General features: G+C 45.2%; 1 pseudogene; it reads left to right on the forward strand.

Annotated features, from left to right (window-relative positions):
• The first annotated feature begins 555 nt into the window (after positions 1 to 555).
• Positions 556 to 10,033, forward strand: LOC112255247 (annotated as a pseudogene).
• Positions 10,034 to 13,283: the final 3,250 nt, after the last annotated feature.

A 13,283-nucleotide genomic window follows, 5' to 3' on the forward strand; every position in this document is an offset into this window, starting at 1 on the left:
TTATCTGAACACTGTGTATTTGGGCGATCAATGAGTGACACTATACATGATAGGTTAGTGTGTGGCATGGGCAGCGAGGCAATTCAGAAACGCCTTTTGACTGAGAGTAACTTAACATTGCAGAGAGCAATAGAAGTGAGTACGTCAATGGAAATGGAAAATAAAGACGCACAACAGCTAAGTGCATCGACCAAAGTGTATAAGGTGTCTATGTGGTTAAAAAAAGGCAGGGGGTGGCAAGCCATGCTATCGCTGTGGGAAACCAGGTCACCAAGCAGAGGAGTGTTGGTGCAAAGACTTAGACTGCAGAAGTTGTGGAAAAAGAGGGTCACATCGAACGTACATGTAAAAAAAAAGACACAATCAAACAAAAGTACTGAACAAAGGAAAAGTGACTTCAGGAAGTACAAAAAGAAAGTGCATAAAATGGAGCACACAGAGGATGAACAAAGTGATACCCTGTCTGAAGGGGAAGAATCTTTGCATGTTATGTCAATTTCACACAATGGATACGGGTAGTGGGTGACACCACTACTGGATGGAAACGTAGTACGGATGCAAGTGGACACTAGAGCAGCCATATCGTTGCTGTCTGAGGCTGTATACAAGGAGAAACTACATCCCCTCACACTACAACCCACAAAGATGACGCTGAAAACATACACCGGTGAGAGTGTTCCAGTGAGAGGAAGCGTGATTGTTACAGTGGAGCTCAACGAACAGAAGGTAAAGCTACCACTCTACATTGGGAAAGGCAACCATCCAGCATTGCTAGGACGCACGCACATGGCTGGAAAAGATCAAACTAAACTGGCAGGAAATTCAAAAGAGGACACAAACCTACAAGGGATATTGAGGAAACACTCGGATGTGTTCAAAGGAGAACTTGGCAGTATGAAGGACATAACAGTTAAACTGCCGGTGAAACCAGACAGCAAGCAAAAATGCTTCAAAGATAGACCTGTCCCATACACCATAAAACCAAAAGTTGAAATGGAGCTTAACAGACTAGTCGAGAGTGGAGTATTGGATCCAGTGAATGTTAGTGAATGGGCTACACCCGCTGTTCCAGTCATGAAAAAAGATCGATCACTCAGACTCTGTGGTGATTTCAAAGTCACCATTAACCCAGTCTTGACTGCTGAAATATATCCACTACCCCTCATTGACGACCTCTTTTCTGGTTAAGCTGGAGGACAACAATTCAGTAAGATAGACTTATGTCAGGCCTATCTACAGATGCATGTGGACCAAGAGTCACAAGAACTGTTGACCATAGTGACTCACAAAGGACTGTACAGGTACCGGAGACTTCCTTTTGGAATCACCTCAGCTCCAGCCTTGTTTCAGAGAGCTATGGACCAGATACTGAGCGTGCTCACTGGGGTCCAATGTTACCTCGATGATCAACTCATCACCGGCAAAGACGAGCAGGAGCACCTGAAAAACCTGAATGCTACACTACAGAGATTGGAGGAGTACGGTCTAAGGGTCCGGAAGGACAAATGTCTGTTTTTCTGGCCCTCTGTTGAGTACCTGGGCCACGTCAGACAGTTCAAGGCTCCACAAGGTGCCATCGAAGGTGAAGGCCGTTGCGGAAGCTCCATCCCCACAGAACGTGAGTCAGCTGAGATCATTCTTAGGACTACTGACATACTATGCAAAGTTTGTGCCAAACCTAGCTAACATGTTAAAGCCACTGCATGAACTTTTGAACAAGACCAAACAGTGGATGTGAACAAACAGATAACATAAGCAATCTTTTCTCATACTATTGATCAACAGTCCATCAATTTTAATGATCTCTATGCATAGTCTGCAAATTGTCTCTTTTGACAGTCTGTGAAATCAGACAGTAGTCCATGGTCAAACATGTCAACTCTGTAGCCTCATGTTTGCTGAAGCCCATACATGTAAGGTGGCTGAAAGTAACATTGCTGTAGTGATGGCAGCCATGGAACCAGTCCTGGTGCAGAGTAGACAGGGAACAACTGTGGCTGGATACTGTAGCAGGAAGGGATACCAAGCTGATCATAGGTGATATGTCTTGGAGGGTGTCTCTCTCTCTTTGTGGCAGCTGGTAGGCTGGTTCCTCAGGTTCAGCAGCATCTGTTAATGAAGGAAAGGCACTTGGTGGATGATCATCAGGCAAATTTTCAGCAGGCAAGTTCATCTCCTCAGCAGGCAGGTCTTTAACTGTTGTTGTCTCCTCCAGCCGCTTTTCAACAAGAGGCTGTGCTGGTAGCGTATCAGGGACTGGCACTGCGACTGTCTGTTTCACTGTTGGGGGCCTGTGTTCCCACTCTCTCGCTGGTTCAGCATTCCTCTCCTCAGGTACTGTAGGAGATGTGGGAACCTGTAGCGGCTCATGATGAAGGTCATATTCATCCCCACTGTCTTCATCAGAATCTAGAGGCTGTGATGCAGGCTGGTGTTTCCTCGTTTTCTGACTTTTGTCCACTTGTCCACACTGGTCATTTCTGGTTGTGTCTCAAAAGGTAAGTGGTCACAGAACATGAGCAGGTTTCTGTGCAGGACCCTGGAGCGTCCCCTACCCTTTTCTGGTCTCAATTCATAAATCGGCAGGTCTGAACCCATTTGTCTCACCACTGTGTGAATTGTATTTTCCCAATCGTTACAGAGTTTTCCTGGTCCTCCTCTTGGTGTCAGGTTCTTAATCAAAACTCGCTCGCCAGGCTGTAGCACTGAACTCCTAACTTTAGTGTCATAGTACTTCTTACTTCTTTCAGCGGCTTTCTGAGCATTTTCATTTGCAATGGCGTATGCTTCTTCCATCCCTCGTTTCCAGTTCTCCACGTAGTCTCGCTGGTTACTGGAACCTGCCTCTGTGCACAATCCAAAGAGCATATCAACTGGAAGCCTGGGTGATCTCCCAAACAGAAGATAAAATGGTGAATAGCCAGTCACTTCACAACGGGCATAAACCAGTTTGTTCAGAGACTCCTTCCAATTTGACTTTTGTGTCTCAGTTAGTGTCTTTAACATTTGCAACAATGTTCTGTTCATGCGTTCCGCTTGACCGTTTCCCATCGGGTGATAGGGTGTTGTTCTGGACTCCGCCATGCCACTGAGTTTCTTTAACTGATGGAACAGTTTCTCCCTCTTGGTCATGGTGAAGGCGGGACGGGAACCCAAACTTCAGGGCAAAGTCATTAAAGATGAGATTTGCAGCAGTTTTACCTGACTTTGATGTGGTGGCGTAGGCTTGAGTGAAACGTGTAAAATGATCAACAATCACGAGGATGTACTCATATCCCCCTTTGGATCTGTCGAGATGAAGGAAGTCTATACATACCAGTTCAAATGGCTGTGTTGTCACAATGTTTGTCAGAGGAGCTCTTGTTTCATGGGCTGGCTTTTTCTGCTTGACACAGCTACAAGTTTTAGTCACATAGTGCTCGATGTCAGATTGCATATATGGCCAGAAGAAGCGGTCACGTACTAGTGATACAGTGCGGTCAGTACCTTGGTGTCCCATGTTATTGTGCAACTCTTCCATCACTTTACCTTTGTACTGCTCTGGTAGAGCTAACTGCTTGCGGGCTGTAGTGATTCTGTACAGAATGCCATCACGGTCTATTGTCAATTTGTCCCATTCTCTGAATAGGCATTTTGTCTTTGGACTGAATTTCTTTTGCTCTTTAACTGGCGGTTTGGAACCAGACAGTTTGAAATTGAGCACAGGACGGATGACCGGATCAGATTCTTGTGCTTCTCTTATCCCATCTTTTGGGATCGAGCTGGTTGTTGCAGTGGTTGTCTCACCTTCAGCTGATACTGACATAGATGCAGCTGAAAATGACCAAGGTACAACAGCCTCTTTCTGTACCTCAACTGCTTGTATCGTGGCGGCAATGGTGTCTGGTGGAAGCTCCTCAGAACATTCTCTCATCAGTGACTCTACATCCAGTGGCATCCTTGACAAAGCATCTGCATCACCGTTCTCTCTGCCTGGCCTGTACTTTATTGTAAAGTGGAAATCAGCCAAGTCTGCAACCCACCTGGAAGTGGTTGCGTTCAGTTTTGCAATAGACAGAATGTAGCAGAGCGGGTTGTTATCGCTGTATACAGTGAAGGTCGGAGCATAGTACAAATAATCATGGAACTTATCAGTGATTGCCCATTTTAGAGCTAGAAATTCTAGCTTGCTCGAGTGGTAGTGAGTTCTTCTCAGCTGCTGTTAAGGTTCGAGAGCCATAAGCAATGACCCTAAGCTTCCCATCTTGCTTTTGATAAAGAACTGCTCCCAAGCCTTGGTGTGACGCATCAGTGTGTACAACAAATGGCTGAGTGAAATCAGGGAAACCTAAAACTTGTGGGTGAAGCAAACACTCAATCAGCTGTTCAAGTGCCTATTGATGCTGGTCAGTCCACAGGATTGGCTTGTTTGAGGGTACCACATGACTTACTTTCTTTGTTTTTGTTTTCCGTGGGTGGTCAGGTAATTTCTCTGAATCTGCTTTCAGGAGGTCATCCAGGCAGCGGGCACTCCTAGAAAAGTCTTTGATGTACTGTCTGTAGTAAGTGAGTAAACCAAGCATTTTTCTGAGCTGGCCCACAGACTCTGGTCTGATTTCTTTCAATGCTCTTACTGCTTCAAAATCGGCTGGGTCAACTCGGCTGCTCTCTGCAGACACTATTCTGCCCAAATAACGGACCTGGGGTTTAAAGAGATCACACTTACTTGGTTTGAGTTTAATGCCATACTCTCTGAGACGCTGAAAAACTTTTCACACATCATTCACATGGCTGTCGAATGTTTTACTGAAAACTAGCGTGTCGTCCAGATAAGGAATGCAGATGTTATCCCAGAGCCCTTCCAAACACTCCTCCGTACACCGCTGAAAAGCTGCAGGAGCATTCATGAGGCCGAATGGCATACGTATCCACTCATAGAGTCCCCACGGGGTCACAAATGCTGTCAGTGGTCTGCTTTCTTCAGAGATGAACCCCTGGTGGTACACTTTTCCCTGATCTAAGAGGGAGAACCAGGAATTACCACCTAAACTGTCCATGATGTCTCGGACCAGGGGGATGGGCTGGCGGTCAGGATGTGTCTTTCTGTTCAGGTCTCTGTAATCTATACACAACTGGAAGGTCCCGTCCTTCTTACGAACGCACAGGACAGGTGAAGAATATGAAGAGTTTGACTTCCTAACCCAGACCTGGACTATGAGGTCATAAAGGTAACCCTTCATCTCCTGATACAGTGGTCTGGGCACTGACATGTATGTGCGCTGTACTGGTTCAGAGTCCTTTAGAGAAATAGTCATTTTCAATCGTTCAATGCAGCCAATGTCATTGTCTGATCTGGAGAAGGAGTGACACTCTTCTCTAAGCATTTGCCTAACAACCTCTCTCTGCTCTTTGGTTAGGTGAGTTAAACCTACTGGTGGATCCCACTGTTCAGTAGCAGTACATGGGGTTCGAACGCTGGTGTGATTCACTGTGGCTGGGGTGACAGTTTTTTCAAAGACTTGGGCAGGTAACACAGTCATAATGGTTTGTACTGTACCGATTATTGTGCGTCCTAGCAGGGCAATGTCGTGGTCAGTGGGGTTAGAGACATCAAGCAGGATAACTGGAAAAAGACCTTTCCTGACTCTGACTAGTGTGTCAAAGAACTCAAGGTCGTCTGGCCACTGCGGGTTCAGGTCTGGCTGGAAAAGCATTGTCATGTCGTATTTGAAAGTCTGGGAAGCTACACGGCACTCAATCTGAATGCTACTGTGTTTTGGTACAGCAACCTTCTCTTTCTAGGTTTTCACTGTGTATTCATCTGTCTGTTCTGCTCTAACAGCCTGTATCAAAGCTCTCACCTTGTTCCTTTTGAGGCTTGGGAAAGCTGTTTTTACTGTACTGTATCGTTTAGTCTTTTCGGTCATTGTCAGGATGTGCTCGATAACACTGAAACCTAGGATGGGATGAGATAGGTCACAGCCTTTCATTACCAGCACCGGGACGATCAGTTCAGTTTCAGAGGCTAGCCGAAAAGTTGTTTCAATCCATCCCAGATACGGCATTTCAGTCCCATTTGCTGCAGTCAACCTTAGATTATCAGGTGAGTCCAGGATTTCTGAAACATCTCTCAGCCTTGCGTTTGGGAGAGATTCCTCTTTCCATCGTTCATCAATGACCGATACCTGATGGCCTGTGTCCCATAGAGCTTGGAGGTGGTGGCGATTCAGGTGACACTCAATAAGGCACTGTCTGCCGACTAGCGAGGTGACCTTACGGGGGTGGCAACCTTGAGCTAGGGATGGTAAGGAGTGGGCATTTTCCTCTGTGCAGGAAAACCTTTCACAGGTAGAGTCAATTTTCAGGTAAGTGAAACAGGTGGCTGGGGGTCAGTATCTGGCCTCCTAACTGGGGGTGGGGCATAGGCACAAGGCGGTGCCTGAAACATAATGTTTCCATAAACGTAATGTCTCCTTAATCTGAGCAATCTCTGCACTGAGACCTTTTAGAGAAGCTACACCTGTCTTAAGTTCAGCTAACTCTGTTAACAGTTCTGCGGGTATCTTAGCTTTGGCTTCCTTCACAGGACACTTTGCAGATGGCGTATCTTCTAACTGGACTACACTTACAGTTGTAGCAGGCTGTGGGGCATTAAACCGCTTTTTGTTTCGTCTTTCTATCTCATTAGCGCAAGCAATGTTAAGCTTCTCTAGCAAAACCTCATCTGATGTTTCACTCTCTAGCAGGAGAGGCTGCATGTCTATCCTGATACTGTCACTCTGGAGACCCGTAAGGACTGTGTGTAAACACATGCTCTGGACTAGAGCAGGGTCATACTTCAGCCCTGATTCTGACTCCTGGGATGCAAACAGTACTTTCTGCCTCAAATCTTAGACGCTCATCAGGAAGCTTTGAGGGGTCTCCTTGCTATGCTGTGCTTCTGAAGCTAGCTGTTTGTAAAGCTCTGTTGCACTCTTCTCTTGGAAGTGGGAACGCAGGATACATCTAAGTGTGGGAAGAGTTAGCTGGGGTTTACCTTCCAAGTAGCTGCGTAGCTGTGAGCCTGGAGAAATAGCCCTGACTACTGCGTCTACTATTTCTACCTCAGGAGAGCCTCTGTTAAGTCCATTCTCGATCTGATGGGCAAGGCTGGAAAAAATCTGTTTTTCTTTCTGGCCAGGTTCACCTATCTGACCAGAAATGTTAAACTCTTTGCGCCAGTATGAGCTGGGCTGTGCATTGGGTGAGAGCCGCACGCTCCCCTGAAGATTGGCATGGGGTTGGGGCTGACGCAGAGAATCACTGGCTTTGGCTGCAGTAATCTGCTCAGTTCCCACCCCTTGTTGTGGGGTTACAGTTCTCAGTTCCTCTATTCTGTGATGTGCTCCGGCCGGTTCAATATCATGGTCAATTTGCCCTGTTTTGTTATCTATTCCACGGATCATCTCTGTCATTTCGTCTTTAAGTAGCAACAATTCCGACATGCCACCATCTTCTAACTCTGCAACTTCCTCTCTTTCAAGGAACATCATAATGTGAGTCATTAATGATATGCGGGATTTGTTTTTAACATCTCTTCTCTGTTTGCCTGATATTTCAAGGAAATCACATATCTCTAGTAATTTGTCTTTAGTCAGGGTGTGCAATTCTCCTACTACCTCTTCCTGTAGTTCTTCCAAGGCGCTTGTCATGTTGACAGAACAGGAGGAACTTTTACTGTGCAGGAGTTGACTCTGAATTAGATGGTCCTTACTGTCTCTGATGGTCGATCAATGGCCTTAGTTGACACGTACTTAACCACTAACTTCCAGCTTCCCTCGAACAGCAACACTTTCCTCACTGCAGCCTGCCTGAGTTGTTATGTGGGGATTTAGCTGGCTCGGAATTCAGCGACCAGGATGTGGAAACTGGACATCTGAGCAGCAATCTCAGCGAAGCCTCCAAAAATGTTACGCCCCTGAAAACAGGGGAGAAATAATCATGAGAGTGATACGGTATTGTTTTCTCAATTCAACTTTTAGTGCAATCATTTTACAAAAGTAACGCATTACAAAACAACAGAAAAACCATTATACAAATAACACAGCAAAATATCTTATTAACAACGTACATGTTCATTCACAATCAACATAAAATGGCAGCTACTCTCAGTACGATGCTATTCTTCGCTACAACCGAGCAGGGCTCATATTACTCTCTGCAAACTTAACTCTAACTTCCTCAAGATGATACTAAGACACACCTTAAACTCTCTTGACATGCTAGCGAGTTATGACATTTAAATTACTCTTTTTTTTATCATCAATAACGTACCTGAAAACAGGGGAGAAATAATCACGAGAGTGATACGGTGTTGTTTTCTCAATTCAACTTTTAGTGCAATGAGAAAAGACGGCAATTTCCCCAGGAATATGGGTGGAGACCAGAGCAATCGATCTCAGGCTCATAGATTAAGAGCATTTCGTAGATCACAGATGAACACTTTTAGGCACCACAAAATAAAGTAATCAATATAACGTTTACACATTACTCTCACAATTTGTACCCTTTGTACGCTTGACGGATTTCAACTTTAACAAAATTATATGAATGTTATCAATCTCTATCAACTAATACTCAATGCATGATATTTTTAACCTTAGATGTTTTAAGATCCTCACATAATATGAATTTACTAATACTTTTTAATGTATAACAGGCTATGAATATTTCCTTTAACCTGTCACAAGGAGGCCTTCAAGAAAGTGAAAACAGCCTTAGCTCAGTCAGAGGCCCTAACCCACTTCAACCCCAACTTGCCATTACAGTAGGCATGTGATGCATCGCCTTATGGCGTTGGTGCGGTTGTCTCACACATCATGCCATCAGGTGAAGAAAGGCCAATTGCTTTTGCATCACGGACCTTAAGTAAAGCCGAGAGCAATTAAGCACAGATAGAGTGTGAAGCACTCGCCATTGTGTTTGGAGTTCAGAAATTTCATTGGTTTCTTTTGGCCGATGATTCACACTGCTGGCGGACCATAGACCCCTCACATCCATCTTTGGTCCCCACACCGGCATTCCTTTGCTTGCAGCTAGCCGCATGCAGCGATGGGCGTTATTGTTATCTGTTCACCAGTACGATATCAAGTACAGAAGGTCTGAGCAGCACTGCAATGCAGACGGCACACACTGAGCTCTCCCAGGCTGAAATCTTCTACTTCAAGGAAGTGACGAACGCCCCAGTTACATCCGTCCAAGTGAAAAAGTTCACCCACACTGATCCAGTGAGGTCGTGGACATTGTCACTCGTGGAAAAGAAGGAGAGACGTGGGACAGCTTACAGCCCTTACCTAGTGAGGAGAAACGAGCTCACAGGTCAGTTTGGATGCTTGCTATGGGGTTTTCGAGTCATCATACCACCATCACTGAGAAGGCAGGTGCTTGAAGAACTCCATTCAGGGCACTGTGGCATGGTGCGAATGAAGGAGATTGCACGCAGCTACTTTTAGTGGCCAGGTCTGGACGCAGCTATCGAAGACAAGGTCAAGTCATGTTCCGCATGTCAAAAGATGAGGAACATGCCTCAGCTAGCCAATTAGCGCCACTACACCCATGGGACTTCCCAGAGGCGCCTTGGCAGCGAGTCCACATAGACTATGCAGGCCCACTGGAGGATCGTATGTTCTTAGTTGTAGTTGACGCACACAGGAAATGGCCTGAAGTCACAGTGATGAAGAGCACCTCAGTTGAGAGAACCATCGAAGAGCTACGGTCAATCTTCAGTCGCTTCGGCTTGCCAACGCAACTCATTAGTGATAATGGCCCCCAACTGGTGTCTGAAGAGTTCCGGTCATTCATGGAAGCAAATGGAATTCAGCACATCAAGTCAGCGCCGTATCACCCTGCAACGAACGGCCTCGCTGAAAGGTTTGTCCAAACGATAAAGCAAGCTTTAAAATCATCACAAGGGAACGGCTACCTCAATAGGCGTCTAAACACCTTCCTGTTAACCTACAGAAACACTCCCCACGCTACAACCAACGTGGCACCCGCGTCAGCCATGATGAAATGACAGCTTCGCACGCGACTCGACCCCCTAAGACCTCCAAAGATGAGACAGGTTGTACAGACACAACAGAGAGCACAGGTGGAGAGACGGAGCAAAGCAAAATACAGAGGCTTCATAGCTGGAGAGAGAGTTCTTGCTCGGAACTACTGCAAAGGTCCAAAGTGGATACCAGCCACAGTGGTTGCACAAACAGGGCCTATGTCCTACACAGTTCACACACTGGAAAACATCATCTGGAGGAGACACGTGGATCAACTGTTGCCAGGAACCAACCTCAGAGATGACTCCTGTCAAGGGACAAACCAAGATCAGCTACTGGAGACCTACCATGACTACGAGCTATCACCTGAACATCCACTGCAGCAACCAACTAATGTGGAAAGTGCTCCAGACTCACCTGAACCAGCCAGAGTGACTACTCAGGGTACTGTTGCACCCCAGTCTGGGTATACACCATCACCACTCAGACTCAGAGATAATGTGACTGTAGACTCACCAGTACATCGTCATTACCTTGCAAGAGAAAGACGCCCCCCTGACAGGTTGACTATTTAGTTCAGACTAACCTCCGACATCGGGGCAGAATACACCCCAGGGTTAAGTCTGGGGACTGAGGCAGTCTACCCTCTATCCCTAGTTTAGAAAAGGTTATTCTGAAAAGTTCATTTATTTACATTGAGAAATTATATTAAAAAGAAAACAATAGGTAAAACAGTGAATATTTACTTTTTCCTTATGAGTCAAAGGCAAAGGGGGAGGAATATGTTGTGTATTGATATTCTAGTTTTGTCCCTTTAGGGCACCTGTAACCCCCCTTGCTTACCTACATTGAAATGTTTGGAATGTTCTTCCTGTGAAACCCATTAAACAATGCCAACGTTCATTTCTACTCCCGTCTCATGTCCTGTCCTTATATTAGTTGTATAAGTAATACAGTGTGCTATACAACAGTTACGTTGAGGGATAGGTTGTTATTCTGGCACCATCCAGCCAGGTCTCTGATCTCCTCCCTATAGGCTGTCTCGTCGTTGTCGGTGATCAGGCCTACCACTGTTGTGTTGTCTGCAAACTTAATGATGGTGTTGGAGTCGTGCCTGGCCATGCAGTTGTGGGTGAACAGGGAGTACAGGAGGGGACTGAGCACGCACCCCTGGGGAGCTCCAGTGTTGAGGATCAGTGTGGCAGATGTGTTTCTACCTACCCTCACCACCTGGGGGGCGGCCCGTCGGGAAGTCCAGGATCAAGTTGCAGAGGGAGGTGTTTAGTCCCAGGTTCCTTAGCTTAGTGATGAGTTTTGAGGGTACTATGATGTTGAACGCTGAGCTGTAGTCAATGAATAGCATTGTCATATAGGTGTTCCTTTTGTCCAGGTGGGAAAGGGCAGTGTGGAGTACAATAGAGATTGCATCATCTGTGGATCTGTTCTTCACTGTTGACATTGAGACTGGTGTTTTGCAGGTACTATTTTATGAAGCTACCTGTTGGGGACTTGTGAGGCTTCTGTTTCTCAAACTAGACACTCTAATGTGCTTGTCCTCTTGCTCAGTTGTGCACCGGGGCCTACCACTCCTCTTTCTATTCTGGTCAGGGCCAGTTTGTGCTGTTCTGTGAAGGGAGTAGTAGACAGCGTTGCATGAGATCTTCAAGTTTCTTGGCAATTTCTCGCATGGAATAGCCTTCATTTCTCAGAACAAAAGTGTGTGATCAAAAGCAAGCTAATTCGACATTTGCGGGAAAATTCTATTTCAGGAACACGTGATTTGGAAATCACAAATCCACGACAGGCATGTTTTTTGGTTTTCTATTTTAGAAATGGGACTTTTAGAGAGACTGTAATTGATGTAGATCCTCAGTGGGAACCTGTATAACAGCAGCATAAAGCAGTTGCATAGTTAGCAGATATAATTCCCCCGGCATGTTTTCTTTGAACTGGAACACCCATTGTGTATACTGTGTCGAATATTTAACCTCTGAATCTTGCCTATGGTGTTATGGGCAAGAACAGATTACTGTAATATGGGACTTGCAATGTAAAGTACAGGCAAGATAAAACATGTGTTAGCCAGTGAAAATCATCCCATAGTATACATTTTTTGTTGTTGCTCTGGCTAGATATTACATTATTCATCTCTCATTTTTAAATTCCACCCATAAGCTTTGTCAATAGTTGTATTGGTCACCAGACTTGATCCTCAGGCAGCATAAATACATACTCTGCTTAACACTTACTGGAACTTAATCATAAAGCATTACTAACGTGTGTACGGAGGACAATCAGTGCCACTTAGAAAATTAAATGCTACATTTTCTATTTGTATGTGTTAATTATGGATCCCAATTAGCTTACTCTTCCTGGGGTCCAGCAAAATTAAGGCAGTTATACATTTTTTTAAAACATTACAATACATTGACAACAGATTTCACATTTTAAGGTCCCTACTCTACTACCACATATCTACAACACAAGATCCATGTGTACGTGTGTGTATAGTGCTTATGTTATCATGTGTTTTTATGCATGTGGCTGTGCCTATGTTCGTGTTGCTTCACGGTCCCTGCTGTTCCATAAGGTGTATTTTTATCTGTTTCTTAAGTCTAATTTTACTGCTTGTATGAGTTACTTGATATGAAATAGAATTCCATGTAGTGATGGCTCTATGTTGTACTGTGCACCTCCTATAGTCTGTTCTGGACTTTGAAGACTGTGAATAGACCTCTGGTGGAATGGCTTTTTGGGTATGCACGGGTGTCCGGGCTGTGTTCCAGTAGTTCAAACAGAAAGCTCAGTGCATTTTGAGGCTCTCAAGTGTTGCAGCGGTCTAAGGCAATGCATCTCAGTACTAGAGGCATCACTACAGACCCTGGTTCAATTCCAAGGCTGTGTCACAACTGACCGTGATTGGGAGTCCCATAGTTCGGCGCACAATTGGCCCAGCGTCATCCGGGTTAGGATTTGGCCGGGGTAGGCCATCATTATAAATAAGAATTTGTTCTTAACTGACTTGCCTAGTTAAATAAAGATTAATTAAAACAATTCTACATGTCGATACCTCTCAAAAATACAACTAGTGATGAAGACAATCTCTCCTCCACTTTGAGCCAGGATGGATTGACATGCATATTAATGTTAGCTCTCTTTGTACATCCAAGCGCCAGCCATGGTGCCCTGTTCTGAGCCAATTGCAATTTTCCCAAGTCCCTCTTTGTGGCACCTGACCAAATGATTGAACAGTAGTCCAGGTGAGACAAAACT

Source organism: Oncorhynchus tshawytscha, linkage group LG07 (assembly GCF_018296145.1).
Source record: "Oncorhynchus tshawytscha isolate Ot180627B linkage group LG07, Otsh_v2.0, whole genome shotgun sequence".
NCBI lineage: Eukaryota > Metazoa > Chordata > Actinopteri > Salmoniformes > Salmonidae > Oncorhynchus > Oncorhynchus tshawytscha.